The 23,663-nt window shown below is 42.3% G+C and overlaps 1 long non-coding RNA gene across 1 annotated transcript; it reads right to left on the bottom strand.

Annotated features, from left to right (window-relative positions):
• Positions 1-5,335: 5,335 nt before the first annotated feature.
• Positions 5,336-23,402, bottom strand: LOC134956787 (uncharacterized). The gene is made up of 3 exons (XR_010186173.1): positions 23,176-23,402; positions 13,153-13,197; positions 5,336-5,384 (listed from the first exon to the last, which is right to left on the bottom strand). It is a non-coding gene; the product is annotated as an uncharacterized LOC134956787 (long non-coding RNA).
• Positions 23,403-23,663: the final 261 nt, after the last annotated feature.

Here is a 23,663-nt window from a genome sequence, read left to right as displayed (position 1 = left end):
TTGAAAGCTGGTAACGACAACATTTGTTCAATGTACCTTTACTACCATTTGACGGTCTAGCAATATGGGGATTAAGTGCCCAAAAGTATCCCTATTTAGGATATGTATCTACTCACATCGAGTTCTCTCATTCCCCCTATGGGTATGAAATACCATTACCGTTAATTGCTTTAGTGGGTCCTGATTCTCCAGGAGACCAGGGACATGTATCTGTCATTGTGGGAACAAACTCCAATCTTTTTAAAACATTAACTGATTGGTGTTTGACTCAAGATAAGTTGATTACCTCCCCGTATAACAACGCACTCTACTGGTCACCTGATTTAGTGGGTGTGGGAGAAAAATGCATATCTGTGTGTAATGTAAAGTCATCACCCCAGAAAGAGACCGAAGCATTCCAATCTAAATTTATGGACTGCTTCCATGGTAGTGATATTAACTATAGTGACAAAGAAAAATTGATGGGCGAATTACATCTTAGAAAACCAGTCTTTTCAGTAGAAGAATGGGATTTGGGTACTGCAGTAGGGGTTGAGCATCGAATTAATTTAACTGATACTAGTCCTTTCAGGGAGAGGTCACGTAGATTGGCCCCCGCCGATTTTGATGATGTAAGGCAGCATTTGAAGAACCTACTTGAGAGCCATGTCATAGCTAATTCTGAAAGCCGGTATGCATCTCCTATTGTAGTGGCCCGAAAGAAGAATGGTGATATTAGATTGTGCATTGATTATAGGACCTTAAACAACCATACCGTTCCCGATCAATACACAGTGCCCAAAGTAGAAGAGGCTTTAGATTGTTTACAAGGCAGCCAATGGTTCTCGGTGTTAGATATGAGATGTGGATACTATCAAATCCCCATGAGACCAGAAGATAGAGCCAAGACTGCCTTTATTTGTCCTATAGGATTTTTTGAAATTCTTAAAATGCCCCAGGGAGTGAAAGGTGCCCCGGCCACATTTCAAAGAGCTATGGAACAAACCATCGGGGATATGTGTTACAGAGAAGTACTAGTTTATCTAGACGATATAATAGTCTTTGGAAGAACCCTTGCTGAACATAATACCTGATTAATCAAAGTATTGGATAGGCTGCAACAAAAAGGATTAAAGTTATCCATTGACAAATGTAAACTATGTCAAAAGGCAGTTAAATATCTAGGCCATGTGGTTAGTAGAGAAGGTGTGGCTACAGACCCAGATAAAGTGGCAGCAGTAAACCATTGGCCTCGTCCCAACAAAATAAAAGATTTACGTTCCTTTCTGGGGTTTTGTGGCTACTATCGCCGATTTGTGTCCAATTACTCTAAGGTTGCTCAACCCCTGACTGAGCTGACCAAAGGATATCCACCCCTTAACAAAGGCCATCGGAATAAATGTCACTATTCCGACAAAGAGTACTTCAAACCTCAGGAAGAGTTTGGTGAACGTTGGACAACTGCTTGTGAGGAAGCTTTTCAGAAGCTGAAGAACTGTCTGACTCATACCCCAGTGTTAGCTTATGCAAATCCTAAACTGCCATACGAATTGCATATTGACGCGTCATTTGAAGGATTAGGAGGAGTATTGTACCAGTGGCAAGATGACCAATTGCGTCCTGTATCCTATGTTAGTAGAGGACTATCTTCCAGTGAAAGACGCTATGCTGTACACAAACTAGAATTTTTAGCCTTGAAATGGACTGTAGTCGACAAATTTCATGATTATCTTTACGGAGTAAGTTTTATTATGCAGACTGACAATAACCCTCTCACTTATATAAACTCAACCGCTAAATTAGACGCCACTGGGCATCGATGGTTGGCCGCTTTATCAAATTACCACTTTACTCTGAAGTATAGGCCGGGGACACATAACACCGACGCTGACGCTCTTTCCCGTTTACCAAATCCCTGTATTAATACTAGCAATGATGATTGGATCGAAGTTCCAGCTCCTGCAGTTCAAAGTTTATGTCATCAGATAACTGGATTATTTAATACACCTCAAGAAAGAATAAGTTCTTTGGGAGCATCAGACGCTGTATTACCTTTGATGTACTGTTGGGTCTCAAGATCTGAACTCGTGGGGTTGGAAATATTATCAACGGAACAAATACGAAATGCTCAGAGGGAAGACCCATATCTAAAACCGGTAATGGATCATTTGAGTCATGTTCATCTCATATTGGATACAAGGGTCTACCCCGGAAAACGAATGTGTTACTACAACAGAGAAAGAAATTACTGTTAAGAAAGGGGGTCCTTTATAGGAAAACTATGAAGATATCGGGGGAGGTTAAATACCAAATTGTCCTTCCGTATAAGTATGTATCCATGATCCTTAGAGCCTTGCATGACCAACATGGACATTTAGGATATGAGAAGACACAACAATTAATTTCAGAGAGAGTATATTGGCCCTTCATGAATCAGGACATTGGGGAATATTGTAAAAATTGCAAAAATTGTATCCTCCGGAAATCCTTACCCACCCATTCGACCCCCCTAGTTAATATAGACAGTTCAGGACCCATGGAATTGGTCTGTATTGATTTTCTCTCATTAGAGGGCCCAAATGGTAAAGAAAGCAATATATTAATAGTTACAGACCATTTTACGAGATATGCACAAGCATATGTAACCCCTGATCAAAGAGCATTGACAGTGGCTAAAACATTGTGGGACAAGTTTTTTGTACATTATGGGCTACCTGTTAGAATTCATTCCGACCAGGGACGAGACTTCGAGAGCAAATTAATCAAAGAATTATGCAGTTGTTGTGGCATTAAGAAATCTAGGACCTCTCCCTATCACCCTCAGGGTGACCCACAACCAGAAAGATTCACCAGAACCTTGCTAAATATGCTTGGAACCCTATCCACAAAAGATAAGATGCAATGGAAGCGCCATGTATGCCAGTTAGTCCATGCCTACAACTGTACCATCAATGATGCCACTGGGTACTCCCCTCTTTACTTATGTTCGGGAGGGAGGCACGGTTGCCCATAGATGTTTGACTGGGGATCACTATGGGAGATCATAACCATTGCACACACACACAATATGTCAAGAAACTTCGAAAAGAGCTGCGAGAAGCTTATTCTATCGCTAAAAAAATGTCCAAAAAACAAGGAGAAAAGAATAAGCAGTATTATGATAAGAATGTTAAAGAACATGTGTTATTACCTGGAGACAGAGTTCTGTTGAAACAATTGGGACACCCAAAACGTCAAAAACTTGCTAATAGATGGAGGGAGAATCCATATCGGATAATAGATAAATTGCCGGATATTCCTGTGTATCGTCTGATGTCTGAAGATGGTGAGGGACCCATACTTACCTATCACCGACAACACTCGTTACCTATTACCCAAGAAATTTCTTTCCAAGATGATATTGGGATTGACGATATTACTAATAAATCAGAGAATGATACATCAATACCTTCTCCGAGCCCACCTCATCAAATAGAAGAGAATGCGTTGGAGGATATATCCAATAGTGGTATGGGCTATTTCTATAATTCTGATATTCCAAATGTTAGCACCACCTTAAGAGAAAGTCAAGCGTACGTAACTGGAGAAGAATCTATTTCTGAAGGAATAGACATAGATGATGGAGAAAATTATGGGGAGGATATAAGTGATGCTGTTCTGACAAGTCCAACGGAGAATGACTCTTATGATATTCCCTCTAGTAATTGTGATAAAGAATCCTCAGCCATGGAGGAAGATAACATTGAGGGGAGGCCTCAACGGGTACGCAGGCCACCCAGAAATTTTACGTATGACAAGTTAGGAAGTCCCACGTTGGAGCCTCGCATTATTCACTCTAGTGTAGTAAACAGTTGGCCATACTTTGGTTATGTAGGTGATGCTGTAGATTTTAAGTAATACAGTTAACTCAACCATATGATTGTAAAAAAATTGAAAAATATGTAAATGTGGTGATCTGTGTGATGTGAACACTTGTTTATATTACAGATCACCAGGGGGAGAAATGTGACCCTGCGGTATATACACTATTAACTAAATAGGGATATTGTAAATATGGTATAAATATATGTATAGTTAATGATTTATTTATTGAACTGGTATCATACTTCATAATAATCTTATAGGTAGCTGAGGTAACTGAGGTGATTTTAATGAATATTGTTGCATTGACCCTGGACTATACTCCTCTGACATGCACGAGACTGTATTTGAACAGGGGTATTTCGTGCTGTGAGCGGGAACAATATAGGGCTGTACCCCCTGTAAACAGCACGAGACTGTAGCTGAACGGGGTGTCTAGTGCGGTGAGCGGGAAAAGAGATGGGGCTCACGAGGACTAAACAGTCACTATAAAAGGGGGAGATCTAGCGCAGAAGGGGGCTGTGTGAGCTGCTGAGGAGTCCGCTTCCCTCTCCCCTCTGTTCTGCACAGAGAGAGCTGTGCTGTGAACATTGCAGCGGCAGAGGGAGAGGAGGTGGCTTACCTCTTGAACGGCTCACTGAAGGATCGAGCTGCAGCAGGAGGTCCCGTCTGCCGGAGATCGAGAGAGGGAGACACCACTAGCCGAGGCAGCGGCGCTCGCATTGGCGGAGTCGAGCCGGGGGCAGCGGCTAACTGGTGACTGATAGAGAGAGGCATGACCACCCGAAGAGGCATCACCAGCGGCGGCTGAGTCTAGCTGAGGCGGCGGCTACCCGGAGGCGGATCAAGGAAGGCGCGGCTACCCGAGGAGGAGGCGCTGGCCTCGCTGTGACCCGCGGGTGACAGAATAGAGGAGTCATTATTCAAGACAGCCGGAATCAAAATTAAGGCACCTAACCCCTCCAGAGTAATAGCGGCAGTTCATCTTCCAGAAAATCCACAGAAGAAGCTGAGAGAACAGGTCAGCTGTTTCTTCTATTTCACTCGGAAATCCCTGGGGATCCCCAGCCTCCTAGCTGAGTACGAGAGCGGGGGAGAGCTGAGAAGGGGAATAAAGTACAGATACAAGCAGCAGCTGACAATAGCCTCCTAGATGAGTACGAGATCGGGGGATTGCTGAAAACTAAGAGTAGAGTGAGAAATCCAAAGTCCTTCAATCGGTGAGCAAGGGGAGGAGCCTAGTTATATCTGGATTGGCTACTAGCAGGAGCTGTAGCTGAAGACGTCTAAGGTCTGTGAAATCTACATTACACTGCACCCCCATCATTATAGGTTATACCACCAATAGACAGGGGGTTCATCAAAGGATAGACTTTAATAGGCGGTAGTACTTTATTTCCGGTCTACTAAGGTTTATGAAGGAAAGACTAATCACAGGAATTTGAAGGGAACAACTACATAGGGAACTCATTGACTTTTGCCTATTCCCTATTACTTACCAGCGAGGAATGCAGATATATTTGTAGGTGAGGAGGGAAGGTGACCTATAAAACAGAGAAAGAAAGATAACATTAATAAGACTTTATTTATTCCCCTATTGGAACAGCTGTATGTTACAGATGGAGGATAGGTACACTAGATGAGTAACTTTTCAGCTCAGAGAAACCTAAAGTGACAGGACAGAGACACCTAGTGGGGATTTCTTACAACTCCTCAAAAGTTATTCATTCAAGCATTGGATACAATAATATGTAAAAGATACTATTGCACTTCAAGTAAAGGAACTCTTGGATACATTTAGATAGGTAACAACTATTAGTTACTTAGAAGATACTTTATGGCATCAGTACTAAACTTCAACTTCACAGGATTTCAACCTAAATAACATAGAATATATATATATATATATATATATATATATATATATATATATATTCACTAGCAAAATCCCGGGTTTTTCAGTAGACTATTCAGGAGATATATATATGCATATATATAAATGTAATAACTGTCTATACTAACTGCAGTTAGCTACTGGATGGGACTGGAGGAAGAGGGGAATTGTAGGGTAATGCATGAGTAATGAATTTATTATCTTATGGTATATTGTATTCTATCTGTTATTGTCAATAATACATGTCATATTGAAAAGTAAATTGTATAAGTACATTGTAATTCAAAAGTTACTAGTAAATAAGCTTATATAAAGTATGATGTGTACTGTGTATTAACCCTAAACGTTGATTCTTCCTGTAAGAGAAAAATTCCAGACTGTGTGGGGTTACCCCAAACTGAGCCCCTTTTCTATTATTATCACAACATAGAATAAAAAGTTTGGGTGGAGGCACTTTAATATTGAATTATTAGTAATTTTACTGTCAGATATAGGGTTACATCTGGAGGCACTGCTGAGACGGACAGCAAACATACTCTACTGGCTGCCATGGAAATCATAAGTGAGAAAGATATATACACCTAGTGTACAGACCACGGTGTGAATGTGAGACGTAGTGTAGGTTTGGTGGGAAAGTTTACCAACATAACTGATGAAGAAGTGATTAATTAAGTAAATAAATTGTGTGGGATAAAATCGCCTGTTATAATAGATAAATGGAAAGGAACTTTAGGTGAAATTTGTACGGTTTTAATAAATAATCAAAATAATTTAGATGCCTCTTTGATCCCCATTAATATTTTAGTGGAAAGTGTGCCGGGGAGACGGTGGCTTGTCATATGGCCTAGTCAAGTAGTGGTGGGAGAGGAGGAAGCCACAGAAGCTCCTGGGTATGGAGTGGAGGAAAATCAGAGGAGCCATCAGAGTATGGGTGACTTCTCACAAGCCAACCAAACTAATACTGACCCTATCGAGCCTCAAGTAGAGGCCGTAATGGATAAAGTAGTAAGTCACTTTGAAAGGTGGCATTACGAGGGTGGGTATAGGAGATTAAGGGTTTTTTCAGGGATACTTCCTGTGCCCACTGGGGAAGAAAGTAATGAGGTTTGGAGAGAAGCAGCGGTACAGCATTCGGAGGAGTGGAGATGCCCGGAGCATATAAAAAAACAGAGGATTGTTGAAAGTCTCCGAGGTCCAGCGATGGGGATCATACATGCTACACGTAGGAGCAATTCTAACGCCACCTTGAAAGACTATTTCACTGCATTAGATTATTCTTTTGGAACCATAAAGGAAGTAGGAGATATTCTATCTCGACTTCATCGTACTTTCCAAGAACCTAATGAGACACTTACAGAATACATTTACCGCCTAGATAAGATTCTGTATAAACTTTTAGACAAAGGAGGGATTGAACAGAGAGAAATTGATGAACGTCGTATGAAGCATGTTTTAAGAGGAGCTTTAACTAGTAATCCAGTAGCTCAAAGACTGAGGTGCAGTATGCCTCAAACCCCTCCTCCAACGCTGAGTGATTTAATAAAAGAAGTAAAATTAGAAGAAGTTCAGATAGAGAACAGGGAAAAAAGTCTGAAAAGAGTAAAAATTGTATCCCCCTCCACTGATGTTTCATCAAACAGCGACAAGTTATATCAGTTGTTAGAAGAACAAAATAAGAAATTGGATCAACTCATAATTTTACAGAGTAACAGATCAGTGGCACAGCCCCTGGGGAGGGGTAGAGGATATGCACGAAGACCCGACAATAGAGACAACATCACTTGTTACAGATGCGGACAATTAGGACATCGATCTTTTGAGTGTCCTCAAAATGGATATAATAGAAGGAACAATCAAGTCCGTAATGACAGAAATGTAGAACAACCGGAAAACTCCCGAGGGATGCCGATGAACCCCGCATCGACTCCTGAACTATAATAGTGTGTGCAATGGGGAGTGCCCAGTGGTCTGATCCAATTCCGGAAGGGATGATGGGAAAGGCCCCAAGGGTACAGGCATTGATAAATGGGAAAGCATGCATGGTTTTGTTGGACAGTGGTTCCCAAGTATCGATTATATTTGAAAGCTGGTAACGACAACATTTGTTCAATGTACCTTTACTACCATTTGACGGTCTAGCAATATGGGGATTAAGTGCCCAAAAGTATCCCTATTTAGGATATGTATCTACTCACATCGAGTTCTCTCATTCCCCCTATGGGTATGAAATACCATTACCGTTAATTGCTTTAGTGGGTCCTGATTCTCCAGGAGACCAGGGACATGTATCTGTCATTGTGGGAACAAACTCCAATCTTTTTAAAACATTAACTGATTGGTGTTTGACTCAAGATAAGTTGATTACCTCCCCGTATAACAACGCACTCTACTGGTCACCTGATTTAGTGGGTGTGGGAGAAAAATGCATATCTGTGTGTAATGTAGAGTCATCACCCCAGAAAGAGACCGAAGCATTCCAATCTAAATTTATGGACTGCTTCCATGGTAGTGATATTAACTATAGTGACAAAGAAAAATTGATGGGCGAATTACATCTTAGAAAACCAGTCTTTTCAGTAGAAGAATGGGATTTGGGTACTGCAGTAGGGGTTGAGCATCGAATTAATTTAACTGATACTAGTCCTTTCAGGGAGAGGTCACGTAGATTGGCCCCCGCCGATTTTGATGATGTAAGGCAGCATTTGAAGAACCTACTTGAGAGCCATGTCATAGCTAATTCTGAAAGCCGGTATGCATCTCCTATTGTAGTGGCCCGAAAGAAGAATGGTGATATTAGATTGTGCATTGATTATAGGACCTTAAACAACCATACCGTTCCCGATCAATACACAGTATCCAAAGTAGAAGAGGCTTTAGATTGTTTACAAGGCAGCCAATGGTTCTCGGTGTTAGATATGAGATGTGGATACTATCAAATCCCCATGAGAACAGAAGATAGAGCCAAGACTGCCTTTATTTGTCCTATAGGATTTTTCGAATTTCTTAAAATGCCCCAGGGAGTGAAAGGTGCCCCGGCCACATTTCAAAGAGCTATGGAACAAACCATCGGGGATATGTGTTACAGAGAAGTACTAGTTTATCTAGACGATATAATAGTCTTTGGAAGAACCCTTGCTGAACATAATACCCGATTAATCAAAGTATTGGATAGGCTGCAACAAAAAGGATTAAAGTTATCCATTGACAAATGTAAACTATGTCAAAAGACAGTTAAATATCTAGGCCATGTGGTTAGTAGAGAGGCTGTGGCTACAGACCCAGATAAAGTGGCAGCAGTAAACCATTGGCCTCGTCCCAACAAAATAAAAGATTTACGTTCCTTTCTGGGGTTTTGTGGCTACTATCGCCGATTTGTGTCCAATTATTCTAAGGTTGCTCAACCCCTGACTGAGCTGACCAAAGGATATCCACCCCTTAACAAAGGCCATCGGAATAAATGTCACTATTCCGGCAAAGAGTACTTCAAACCTCAGGAAGAGTTTGGTGAACGTTGGACAACTGCTTGTGAGGAAGCTTTCAGAAGCTGAAGAACTGTCTGACTCATACCCCAGTGTTATCTTATGCAAATTCTAAACTGCCATACGAATTGCATATTGACGCGACATTTGAAGGATTAGGAGGAGTATTGTACCAGTGGCAAGATGACCAATTGCGTCCTGTATCCTATGTTAGTAGAGGACTATCTTCCAGTGAAAGATGCTATGCTGTACACAAACTAGAATTTTTAGCCTTGAAATGGACTGTAGTCGACAAATTTCATGATTATCTTTACGGAGTAAGTTTTATTGTGCAGACTGACAATAACCCTCTCACCTATATAAACTCAACCGCTAAATTAGACGCCACTGGGCATCGATGGTTGGCCGCTTTATCAAATTACCACTTTACTCTGAAGTATAGGCCGGGGACACGTAACACCAACGCTGACGCTCTTTCCCTTTTACCAAATCCCTGTATTAATACTAGCAATGATGATTGGATCGAAGTTCCAGCTCCTGCAGTTCAAAGTTTATGTCATCAGATAAATGGATTATTTAATACACCTCAAGAAAGAATAAGTTCTTTGGGAGCATCAGACGCTGTATTACCTTTGATGTACTGTTGGGTCTCAAGATCTGAACTCGGGGGGTTGGAAATATTATCAACGGAACAAATACGAAATGCTTAGAGGGAAGACCCATATCTAAAACCGGTAATGGATCATTTGAGTCATGTTCATCTCATATTGGATACAAGGGTTCTACCCCGGAAAACGAATGTGTTACTACAACAGAGAAAGAAATTACTGTTAAGAAAGGGGGTCCTTTATAGGAAAACTATGAAGATATCGGGGGAGGTTAAATACCAAATTGTCCTTCCGTATAAGTATGTATCCATGATCCTTAGATCCTTGCATGACCAACATGGACATTTAGGATATGAGAAGACACAACAATTAATTTCAGAGAGAGTATATTGGCCCTTCATGAATCAGGACATTAGGGAATATTGTAAAAATTGCAAAAATTGTATCCTCCGGAAATCCTTACCCACCCATTCGGCCCCCCTAGTTAATATAGACAGTTCAGGACCCATGGAATTGGTCTGTATTGATTTTCTCTCATTAGAGGGCCCAAATGGTAAAGAAAGCAATATATTAATAGTTACAGAACATTTTACGAGATATGCACAAGCATATGTAACCCCTGATCAAAGAGCATTGACAGTGGCTAAAACATTGTGGGACAAGTTTTTTGTACATTATGGGCTACCTGTTAGAAATCATTCCGACCAGGGACGAGACTTCGAGAGCAAATTAATCAAAGAATTATGCAGTTGTTGTGGCATTAAGAAATCTAGGACCTCTCCCTATCACCCTCAGGGTGACACACAACCGGAAAGATTCAACAGAACCTTGCTAAATATGCCTGGAACCCTATTCACGAAAGATAAGATGCAATGGAAGCGCCATGTATGCCAGTTAGTCCATGCCTACAACTGTACCATCAATGATGCCACTGGGTACTCCCCTTATGTCCTTATGTTCGGGAGGGAGGCACGGTTGCCCATAGATGTTTGCCTGGGGATCACTATGGGAGATCATAACCATTGCTCACACACAAAATATGTCAAGAAACTTCGAAAAGAGCTGCGAGAAGCTTATTCTATCGCTAAAAAAATGTCAAAAAAACAAGGAGAAAAGAATAAGCAGTATTATGATAAGAATGTTAAAGAACATGTGTTATTACCTGGAGACAGAATTCTGTTGAAACGATTGGGACACCCAAAACGTCAAAAACTTGCTAATAGATGGAGGGAGAATCCATATAGGATAATAGATAAATTGCCGGATATTCCTGTGTATCGTCTGATGTCTGAAGATGGTGAGGGACCCATACTTACCTATCACGACAACACTTGTTACCGATTACCCAAGAAATTTCTTTCCAAGATGATATTGAGATTGACGATATTACTAATAAATCAGAGAATGATAGATCAATTCCTTCTCCGAGCCCACCTCATCAAATAGAAGAGAATGCGTTGGAGGATATATCCAATAGTGGTATGGGCTATTTCTATAATTCTGATATTCCAAATGTTAGCACCACCTTAAGAGAAAGTCAAGCGTACGTAACTGGAGAAGAATCTATTTCTGAAGGAACAGACATAGACGATGGAGAAAATTATGGGGAGGATATAAGTGATGCTGTTCTGACAAGTCCAACGGAGAATTACTCTTATGATATTCCCTCTAGTAATTGTGATAAAGAATCCTCAGCCATGGAGGAAGATAACATTGAGGGGAGGCCTCAACGGGTACGCAGGCCACCCAGAAATTTTACGTATGACAAGTTAGGAAGTCCCACGTTGGAGCCTCGCATTATTCACTCTAGTGTAGTAAACAGTTGGCCATACTTTGGTTATGTAGGTAATGCTGTAGATTTTAAGTAATACAGTTAACTCAACCATATGATTGTAAAAAAATAGAAAAATATGTAAATGTGGTGATCTGTGTGATGTGAACACTTGTTTATCTTAAAGATCACCAGGGGGAGAAATGTGACCCTGCGGTATATACACTATTAACTAAATAGGGATATTGTAAATATGGTATAAATATATGTATAGTTAATGATTTATTTATTGAACTGGTATCATACTTCATGATAATCTTATAGGTAGCTGAGGTAACTGAGGTGATTTTAATGAATATTGTTGCATTGACCCTGGACTATACTCCTCTGACATGCACGAGACTGTATTTGAACAGGGGGATCTCGCGCTGTGAGCGGGAACAATATGGGGCTGTACCACCTGTAAACAGCACGAGACTGTAGCTGAACGTGGGGTCTCGTGCGGTGAGCGGGAAAAGAGATGGGGCTCACGAGGACTAAACAGTCACTATAAAAGGGGGAGAGCTAGCGAGGAAGGGGGCTGTGTGAGCTGCTGAGGAGTCCGCTTCCCTCTCCCCTCTGCTCTGCACAGAGAGAGCTGTGCTGTGAACATTGCAGCGGCAGAGGGAGAGGAGGTGGCTTACCTCTTGAACGGCTCACTGAAGGATCGAGCTGCTGCAGGAGGTCCCGTCTGCCGGAGATCGAGAGAGGGAGACACCACTAGCCGAGGCAGCGGCGCTCGCATTGGCAGAGTCGAGCCGGGGGCAGCGGCTAGCTGGTGACTGATAGAGAGAGGCGTGATCACCCGAAGAGGCATCACCAGCGGCGGCAGAGACTAGCTGAGGCGGCGGCTACCCGGAGGCGGATCAAGGAAGGCGCGGCTACCCGAGGAGGAGGCGCTGGCCTCGCTGTGACCCGCGGGTGACAGAATAGAGGAGTCATTATTCAAGACAGCCGGAATCAAAATTAAGGCACCTAACCCCTCCAGAGTAATAGCGGCAGTTCATCTTCCAGAAAATCCACAGAAGAAGCCGAGAGAACAGGTCAGCTGTTTCTTCTATTTCACTCGGAAATCCCTGGGGATCCCCAGCCTCCTAGCTGAGTAGGAGAGCGGGGGAGAGCTGAGAAGGGGAATAAAGTACAGATACAAGCAGCAGCTGACAATAGCCTCCTAGCTGAGTACGAGAGCGGTGGAGTGCTGAAAACTAGGAGTAGAGTGAGAAATCCAAAGTCCTTCAATCAGTGAGCAAGGGGAGGGGCCTAGTTATATCGGGATTGGCTACTAGCAGGAGCTGTAGCTGAAGACGTCTAAGGTCTGTGAAATCTACATTACACTGCACCCCCATCATTATAGGTTATACCACCAATAGACAGGGGGTTCATCAAAGGATAGACTTTAATAGGCGGTAGTACTTTATTTCCGGTCTACTAAGGTTTATGAAGGAAAGACTAATCACAGGAATTTGAAGGGAACAACTACATAGGGAACTCATTGACTTTTGCCTATTCCCTATTACTTACCAGCGAGGAATGCAGATATATTTGTAGGTGAGGAGGGAAGGTGACCTATAAAACAGAGAAAGAAAGATAACATTAATAAGACTTTATTTATTCCCCTATTGGAACAGCTGTATGTTACAGATGGAGGATAGGTACACTAGATTAGTAACTTTTCAGCTCAGAGAAACCTAAAGTGACAGGACAGAGACACCTAGCCCCACTAGGTGTCTCTGTCCTGTCACTTTAGGTTTCTCTGAGCTGAATAACTTTTGAGGAGTTGTAAGAAATCCCCAATTTCTTACAACTCCTCAAAAGTTATTCATTCAAGCATTGGATACAATAATATGTAAAAGATACTATTGCACTTCAAGGAAAGGAACTCTTGGATACATTTAGATAGGTAACAACTATTAGTTACTTAGAAGATACTTTATGGCATCAGTACTAAACTTCAACTTCACAGGATTTCAACGTAAATAACATAGAATATATATATATATATATCTATATATATATTCACTAGCAAAATCCCGGGTTTTTCAGTAGACTATTCAGGAGATATATATATGTGCATATATATAAATGTAATAACTGTCTATACTAACTGCAGTTAGCTACTGGATGGGACTGGAGGAAGAGGGGAATTGTAGGGTAATGCATGAGTAATTAATTTATTATCTTATGGTATATTGTATTCTATCTGTTATTGTCAATAATACATGTCATATTGAAAAGTAAATTGTATAAGTATATTGTAATTCAAAAGTTACTAGTAAATAAGCTTATATAAAGTATGATGTGTACTGTGTATTAACCCTAAACGTTGATTCTTCCTTTAAGAGAAAAATTCCCGACTGTGTGGGGTTACCCCAAACTTTGCCCTTTTTCTATTATTATCACAACATAGAACAAAAAGTTTGGGTGGAGGCACTTTAATATTGAATTATTAGTAATTTTACTGTCAGATATAGGGTTACATCTGGAGGCACTGCTGAGACGGACAGCAAACATACTCTACTGGCTGCCATGGAAATCATAAGTGAGAAAGATATATACACCTGGTGTACAGACCACGGTATGAATGTGAGACGTAGTGTAGGTTTGGTGGGAAATTTTACCAACATAACTAATGAAGAAGTGATTAAAGAAGTAAATAAATTGTGTGGGATAAAATCGCCTGTTATAATAGATAAATTGAAAGGAACTTTAGGTGAAATTTGCGCAGTTTTAATAAATAATCAAAATAATTTAGATGCCTCTTTGATCCCCATTAATATTTTAGTGGAAAGTGTGCCGAGGAGACGGTGGCTTGTCATATGGCCTAGTCAAGTAGTGGTGGGAGAGGAGGAAGCCACAGAATCTCCTTGGTATGGAGTGGAGGAAAATCAGAGGAGCCATCAGAGTATGGGTGACTTCTCACAAGCCAACCAAACTAATACTGACCCTATCGAGCCTCAAGTAGAGGCCGTAATGGATAAAGTAGTAAGTAACTTTGAAAAGTGGCATTACGAGGGTGGGTATAGGAGATTAAGGTTTTTTTCAGGTATACTTCCTGTGCCCACTGGGGAAGAAAGTTAAGAGGTTTGGAGAGAAGCAGCGGTACAGCATTTGGAGGAGTGGAGATGCCCGGAGCATATAAAAAAACAGAGGACTTTTGAAAGTCTCCGAGGTCCAGCGATGGGGATCATACATGCTACACGTAGGAGCAATTCTAACGCCACCTTGAAAGACTATTTCACTGCATTAGATTATTCTTTTGGAACCATAGAGGAAGTAGGAGATATTCTATCTCGACTTCATCGTACTTTCCAAGAACCTAATGAGACACTTACAGACTACATTTACCGCCTAGATAAGATTCTGTATAAACTTTTAGACAAAGGAGGGATTGAACAGAGAGAAATTGATGAACGTCGTATGAAGCATGTTTTAAGAGGAGCTTTAACTATTAATCCAGTAGCTCAAAGACTGAGGTGCAGTATGCCTCGAACCCCTCCTCCAATGCTGAGTGATTAAATAAAAGAAGTAAAATTAGAAGAAGTTCAGATAGAGAACAGGGAAAAAAGTCTGAAAAGAGTAAAAATTGTATCCCCCTCCACTGATGTTTCATCAAACAGCGACAAGTTATATCAGTTGTTAGAAGAACAAAATAAGAAATTGAATCAACTCATAATTTTACAGAGTAACAGATCAGTGGCACAGTCCCTGGGGAGGGGTAGAGGATATGCACGAAGACCAGACAATAGAGACAACATCACTTGTTACAGATGCGGACAATTAGGACATCGATCTTTTGAGTGTCCTCAAAATGGATATAATAGAAGGAACAATCAAGTCCGTAATGACAGAAATGTAGAACAACCGGAAAACTCCCGAGGGATGCCGATGAACCCCGCATCAACTCCTGAACTATAATAGTGTGTGCAATGGGGAGTGCCCAGTGGTCTGATCCAATTCAGGAAGGGATGATGGGAAAGGCCCCAAGGGTACATGCATTGATAAATGGGAAAGCATGCATGGTTTTGTTGGACAGTGGTTCCCAAGTATCGATTATATTTGAAAGCTGATAACGACAACATTTGTTCAATGTACCTTTACTACCATTTGACGGTCTAGCAATATGGGGATTAAGTGCCCAAAAGTATCCCTATTTAGGATACGTATCTACTCACATCGAGTTCTCTCATTCCCCCTATGGGTATGAAGAACCATTACCGTTAATTGCTTTAGTGTGTCCTGATTCTCCAGGAGACCAGGGACATGTATCTGTCATTGTGGGAACAAACTCCAATCTTTTTAAAACATTAACTGATTGGTGTTTGATTTAAGATAAGTTGATTACCTCCCCGTATAACAACGCACTCTACTGGTCACCTGATTTAGTGGGTGTGGGAGAAAAATGCATATCTGTGTGTAATGTAGAGTCATCACCCCAGAAAGAGACCGAAGCATTCCAATCTAAATTTATGGACTGCTTCCATGGTAGTGATATTAACTATAGTGACAAAGAAAAATTGATGGGCGAATTACATCTTAGAAAACCAGTCTTTTCAGTAGAAGAATGGGATTTGGGTACTGCAGTAGGGGTTGAGCATCTAATTAATTTAACTGATACTATTCCTTTCAGGGAGAGGTCACGTAGATTGGCCCCCGCCGATTTTGATTATGTAAGGCAGCATTTGAAGAACCTACTTGAGAGCCATGTCATAGCTAATTCTGAAAGCCAGTGTGCATCTCCTATTGTAGTGACCCGAAAGAAGAATGGTGATATTAGATTGTGCATTGATTACAGGACCTTAAACAACCGTACCGATCCCGATCAATACACAGTGCCCAAAGTAGAAGAGGCTTTAGATTGTTTACAAGTCAGCCAATGGTTCTCGGTGTTAGATATGAGATGTGGATACTATCAAATCCCCATGAGACCAGAAGATAGAGCCAAGACTGCCTTTATTTGTCCTATAGGATTTTTCGAATTTCTTAAAATGCCCCAGGGAGTGAAAGGTGCCCCGGCCACATTTCAAAGAGCTATGGAACAAACCATCGGGGATATGTGTTACAGAGAAGTACTAGTTTATCTAGACGATATAATAGTCTTTGGAAGAACCCTTGCTGAACATAATACCCGATTAATCAAAGTATTGGATAGGCTGCAACAAAAAGGATTAAAGTTATCCATTGACAAATGTAAACTATGTCAAAAGACAGTTAAATATCTAGGCCATGTGGTTAGTAGAGAGGGTGTGGCTACAGACCCAGATAAAGTGGCAGCAGTAAACCATTGGCCTCGTCCCAACAAAATAAAAGATTTACGTTCCTTTCTGGGGTTTTGTGGCTACTATCGCCGATTTGTGTCCAATTACTCTAAGGTTGCTTAACCCCTGACTGAGCTGACCAAAGGATATCCACCCCTTAACAAAGGCCATTGGAATAAATGTCACTATTCCTGCAAAGAGTACTTCAAACCTCAGGAAGAGTTTGGTGAACGTTGGACAACTGCTTGTGAGGAAGCTTTTCAGAAGCTGAAGAACTGTCTGACTCATACCCCAGTGTTAGCTTATGCAAATCCTAAACTGCCATACGAATTGCATATTGACGCGTCATTTGAAGGATTAGGAGGAGTATTGTACCAGTGGCAAGATGACCAATTGCGTCCTGTATCCTATGTTAGTAGATGACTATCTTCCAGTGAAAGACGCTATGCTGTACACAAACTAGAATTTTTAACCTTGAAATGGACTGTAGTCGACAAATTTCATGATTATCTTTACGGAGTAAGTTTTATTGTGCAGACTGACAATAACCCTCTCACTTATATAAACTCAACCGCTAAATTAGACGCCACTGGGCATCGATGGTTGGCCGCTTTATCAAATTACCACTTTACTCTGAAGTATAGGCCGGGTACACATAACACCGACGCTGACGCTCTTTCCCGTTTAAGAAATCCCTGTATTAATACTAGCAATGATGATTGGATCGAAGTTCCAGCTCCTGCAGTTCAAAGTTTATGTCATCAGATAACTGGATTATTTAATACACCTCAAGAAAGAATAAGTTATTTGGGAGCATCAGACGCTGTATTACCTTTGATGTACTGTTGGGTCTCAAGATCTGACCTCGGGGGGTTGGAAATATTATCATCGGAACAAATACGAAATGCTCAGAGGGAAAACCCATATCTAAAACCGGTAATGGATCATTTGAGTCATGTTCATCTCATATTGGATACAAGGGTTCTACCCTGGAAAACGAATGTGTTACTACAACAGAGAAAGAAATTACTGTTAAGAAAGGGGGTCCTTTATAGTAAAACTATGAAGATATCGGGGGAGGTTAAATACCAAATTGTCCTTCCGTATAAGTATGTATCCATGATCCTTAAAACCTTGCATGACCAACATGGACATTTAGGATATGAGAAGACACAACAATTAATTTCAGAGAGTATATTGGCCCTTCATGAATCAGGACATTGGGGAATATTGTAAAAATTGCAAAATTTGTATCCTCCGGAAATCCTTACCCACCCATTCGGCCCCCCTAGTTAATATAGACAGTTCAGGACCCATGGAATTGGTCTGTATTGATTTTCTCTCATTAGAGGGCCCAAATGGTAAAGAAAGCAATATATTAATAGTTACAGACCATTTTACGAGATATGCACAAGCATATGTAACCCCTGATCAAAGAGCATTGACAGTGGCTAAAACATTGTGGGACAAGTTTTTTGTACATTATGGGCTACCTGTTAGAATTCATTCCGACCAGGGACGAGACTTCGAGAGCAAATTAATCAAAGAATTATGCAGTTGTTGTGGCATTAAGAAATCTAGGACCTCTCCCTATCACCCTCAGGGTGACCCACAACTGGAAATATTCAACAGAACCTTGCTAAATATGCTTGGAACCCTATCCACGAAAGATAAGATGCAATGGAAGCGCCATGTATGCCAGTTAGTCCATGCCTAAACCTGTACCATCAATGATGCCACTGGGTACTCCCCTTATGTCCTTATGTTCGGGAGGGAGGCACGGTTGCCCATAGATGTTTGACTGGGGATCACTATGGGAGATCATAACCATTGCACACACACACAATATGTCAAGAAACTTTGAAAAGAGCTGCGGGAAGCTTATTCTATCGCTAAAAAAATGTCCAAAAAACAAGGAGAAAAGAATAAGCAGTATTATGATAAGAATGTTAAAGAACATGTGTTATTACCTGGAGACAGAGTTCTGTTGAAACAATTGGGACACCCAAAACGTCAAAAATTTGCTAATAGATGGAGGGAGAATCCATATCGGATAATAGATAAATTGCCGGATATTCCTGTGTATCGTCTGATGGCTGAAGATGGTGAGGGACCCATACTTACCTGTCACCGACAACACTTGTTACCGATTACCCAAGAAATTTCTTTCCAAGATGATATTGGGATTGACGATATTACTAATAAATCAGAGAATGATACATCAATACCTTCTCCGAGCCCACCTCATCAAATAGAAGAGAATGCGTTGGAGGATATATCCAATAGTGGTATGGGCTATTTCTATAATTCTGATATTCCAAATGTTAGCACCACCTTAAGAGAAAGTCAAGCGTACGTAACTGGAGAAGAATCTATTTCTGAAGGAATAGACATAGATGATGGAGAAAATTATGGGGAGGATATAAGTGATGCTGTTCTGACAAGTCCAACGGAGAATGACTCTTATGATATTCCCTCTAGTAATTGTGATAAAGAATCCTCAGCCATGGAGGAAGATAACATTGAGGGGAGGCCTCAACGGGTACGCAGGCCACCCAGAAATTTTACGTATGACAAGTTAGGAAGTCCCACGTTGGAGCCTCGCATTATTCACTCTAGTGTAGTAAACAGTTGGCCATACTTTGGTTATGTAGGTGATGCTGTAGATTTTAAGTAATACAGTTAACTCAACCATATGATTGTAAAAAAAATGAAAAATATGTAAATGTGGTGATCTGTGTTATGTGAACACTTGTTTATATTACAGATCACCAGGGGGAGAAATGTGACCCTGCGGTATATACACTATTAACTAAATAGGGATATTGTAAATATGGTATAAATATATGTATAGTTAATGATTTATTTATTGAACTGGTATCATACTTCATGATAATCTTATAGGTAGCTGAGGTAACTGATGTGATTTTAATGAATATTGTTGCATTGACCCTGGACTATACTCCTCTGACATGCACGAGACTGTATTTGAACAGGGGTATCTCACGCTGTGAGCGGGAAAAGAGATGGGGATCACGAGGACTAAACAGTCACTATAAAAGGGGGAGATCTAGCGCAGAAGGGGGCTGTGTGAGCTGCTGAGGAGTCCGCTTCCCTCTCCCCTCTGCTCTGCACAGAGAGAGCTGTGCTGTGAACATTGCAGCGGCAGAGGGAGAGGAGGTGGCTTACCTCTTGAACGGCTCACTGAAGGATCGAGCTGCTGCAGGAGGTCCCGTCTGCCGGAGATCGAGAGAGGGAGACACCGCTAGCTGAGGCAGCGGCGCTCGCATTGGCGGAGTTGAGCCGGGGGCAGCGGCTAACTGGTGACTGACAGAGAGAGGCGTGACCACCCGAAGAGGCATCACCAGCGGCGGCTGAGTCTAGCTGAGGCGGCGGCTACCCGGAGGCGGATCAAGGAAGGCGCGGCTACCCGAGGAGGAGGCGCTGGCCTCGCTGTGACCCGCGGGTGACAGAATAGAGGAGTCATTATTCAAGACAGCCGGAATCAAAATTAAGGCACCTAACCCCTCCAGAGTAATAGCGGCAGTTCATCTTCCAGAAAATACACAGAAGAAGCCGAGAGAACAGGTCAGCTGTTTCTTCTATTTCACTCGGAAATCCCTGGGGATCCCCAGCCTCCTAGCTGAGTACGAGAGCGGGGGAGAGCTGAGAAGGGGAATAAAGTACAGATACAAGCAGCAGCTGACAATAGCCTCCTAGCTGACTACGAGAGCGGGGGAGTGCTGAAAACTAGGAGTAGAGTGAGAAATCCAAAGTCCTTCAATCGGTGAGCAAGGGGAGGAGCCTAGTTATATCTGGATTGGCTACTAGCAGGAGCTGTAGCTGAAGACGTCTAAGGTCTGTGAAATCTACATTACACTGCAGAAAGATAACATTAATAAGACTTTATTTATTCCCCTATTGGAACAGCTGTATGTTACAGATGGAGGATAGGTACACTAGATGAGTATCTTCTCAGCTCAGAGAAACCAAAAGTGACAGGACAGAGACACCTAGTGGGGATTTCTTACAACTCCTCAAAAGTTATTCATTCAAGCATTGGATACAATAATATGTAAAAGATACTATTGCACTTCAAGGAAAGGAACTCTTGGATACATTTAGATAGGTAACAACTATTAGTTACTTAGAAGATACTTTATGGCATCAGTACTAAACTTCAACTTCACAGGATTTCAACCTAAATAACATAGAATATATATATATATATATATATATATATATATATATATATATATATATATATATTCACTAGCAAAATCCCGGGTTTTTCAGTAGACTATTCAGGAGATATATATATATGCACATATATAAATGTAATAACTGTCTATACTAACTGCAGTTAGCTACTGGATGGGACTGGAGGAAGAGGGGAATTGTAGGGTAATGCATGAGTAATGAATTTATTATCTTATGGTATATTGTATTCTATCTGTTATTGTCAATAATACATGTCATATTGAAAAGTAAATTGTATAAGTATATTGTAATTAAAAAGTTACTAGTAAATTAGCTTATATAAAGTATGATGTGTACTGTGTATGATATATCCCCGAATGATATACTTATAATATGGCCCTCATTCCGAGTTGATCGGTCGCAATGCGAATGTAGCAGAGTTACACACGCTAAGCCTACGCCTACTGGGAGTGTATCTTAGCTTCTTAAAAGTGCGACCGATGTATTCGCAATATTGCGATCACAAACCTCGTAGTAGTTTTAGAGTAGCTTCAGACTTACTCTGCCTGTGCGATCAGTTCAGTGCTTGTCGTTCCTGGTTGACGTCACAAACACACCCAGCGTTCGCCCAGACACTCCCACCGTTTCTCCGGCCACTCCTGCGTTTTTTCCGGAAACGGTAGCGTTTTCAGTCACACGCCCCTAAAACGCCGTGTTTCCGCCCAGTAACACCCATTTCCTGTCAATCACAATGCGATTGCCGGAGCGAAGAAAAAGCCGTGAGTAAAAATACTATCTTCATAGCTAAATTACTTGGCGCAGTCGCAGTGCGAACATTGCGCATGCGTACTAAGCAGAATTTCACTGCGATGCGATGAAAAACACCGAGCGAACAACTCGGAATGAGGGCCAATATCTCTTTTCAAATATTAACCCTTAACGTTGATTCTTCCTGTAAGAGAAAAATTCCCGATTGTGTGGGTTTACCCCAAACTGAGCCCTTTTTCTATTATAATCACAACATAGAATAAAAAGTTTGGGTGGAGGCACTTTAATATTGAATTATTAGTAATTTTACTGTCAGATATAGGGTTACGACAAATATAAGAAATGAATGATTACTCCAGTGTACAGAACAACAAGTAAAGAGCCCCAGCAGCCGTCTTCCTCCCACCCCCAGCCAGGGCTGTGCTGCTGCTGCATGTGTGTGGGAATGGAGGAGGTATCAGTAACACACATCCACAGGCAGCAGCTGAGGGCTGGGAAACTAAAGGCTGGAGCAGACAGTGACATGCAGCCTGCTCCTGCCATAGCCCTGCCCTGACAGCAGCAGCCTGACCCTACTGTTCGTGGCTATAGTAGCCATGTGCAGGAAACCGGAGGTCCCCACACCCCCCTGATAACAGTGCTACCCATGCTGTAGTCAGGGACGGTTCCGGGGCTTCGGGCGCCCCGTGCGGCATTAAGGGGGTGTGGCTTCATACAGGGGGCGTGGTCAGTTATGCCCCCTGTACTGCTGTAGGATGTGCGGTGCGCGATGACGTCATCGCGCACCGCACAGCAAAGGTCCTCTCCACGAAGGTAAACTAGACGCTAAGCGTCTAGTTCCCTTCGTGGAGAGGACCTTTGCTGTGCGGTGCGCGATGACGTCATCGCGCACCGCACAGCAAAGGTCCTTTCCACGAAGGTAAACTAGACGCTAAGCGTCTAGTTCCCTTCGTGGAGAGGACCTTTGCTGTGCGGTGCGCGATGACGTCAACGCGCACCGCACATCATTACAGTGAAGGTCCTCTCCAGGAAGGGAAATTAGACGCTTAGCATCTAGTTTCCCTTCACTGCGGGCAGCCCACGAAGGGAAACTCGACGCGTAGCGTCTAGTAGTTTCCCTTCACAACGGAACGGACAGCGGGACAGCGGGCCACGGCAGCGGGGGGGGGGGGGGCCCACAGCAGCAGCGGATCTTGCCATGGTGCGGCGCCCTCCGGAAGGCGGCGCCCTGGGCAAAAGTCCTGCTTGCCCGTGGCAACATCCGCTACTGGCTGTAGTGCACCCTGACAGCTCACCTCACCATCTGTAAAACCACCAGCACCTGGAGAGAGGGAGATCCGGACTCAGCATTGAGAGTGCATCAGGAAACGGTCACAGTCACTGGCCAATCAAATCTGCCTCCCTGACAGGGGCGGGCTCTGAGGTGGCATGCAGGCACTCCCCTCTCACTGAGGCAGATCTGCTGCTGCCTCTACTGCATGTTTTTTCAATGGGCTTTTCCTGCCCTCCGTTTGGCCACGCCCCCTGCCCGTCCCCCAGCTCAGACACTTTACTATTGTCAGTGGGAGGCAGCGCTCTCAGCTGCCTCCCACCGACCGTTGGCTGTGTTTCCAAACAGCAAATATGATTAGAAAAATGCAAAGAGGATAATTATGACACAGGATGTGTTATAAACATCTTCTTTGCATTACTGCAGTCATTATGACAGGGGAGGCACTGCCTCCCCTGCCTCCCCTGACTGCACGTCCCTGATAGCAGCTTATGCTTATATGCCCCCAGGGACTGTCCCCTAGCGATATTTATTTATTC

The sequence above is a fragment of the Pseudophryne corroboree genome, chromosome 9 (assembly GCF_028390025.1).
Source record: "Pseudophryne corroboree isolate aPseCor3 chromosome 9, aPseCor3.hap2, whole genome shotgun sequence".
NCBI classification, from domain to species: domain Eukaryota; kingdom Metazoa; phylum Chordata; class Amphibia; order Anura; family Myobatrachidae; genus Pseudophryne; species Pseudophryne corroboree.
This window is presented reverse-complemented; position numbering and strand designations above follow the sequence as displayed.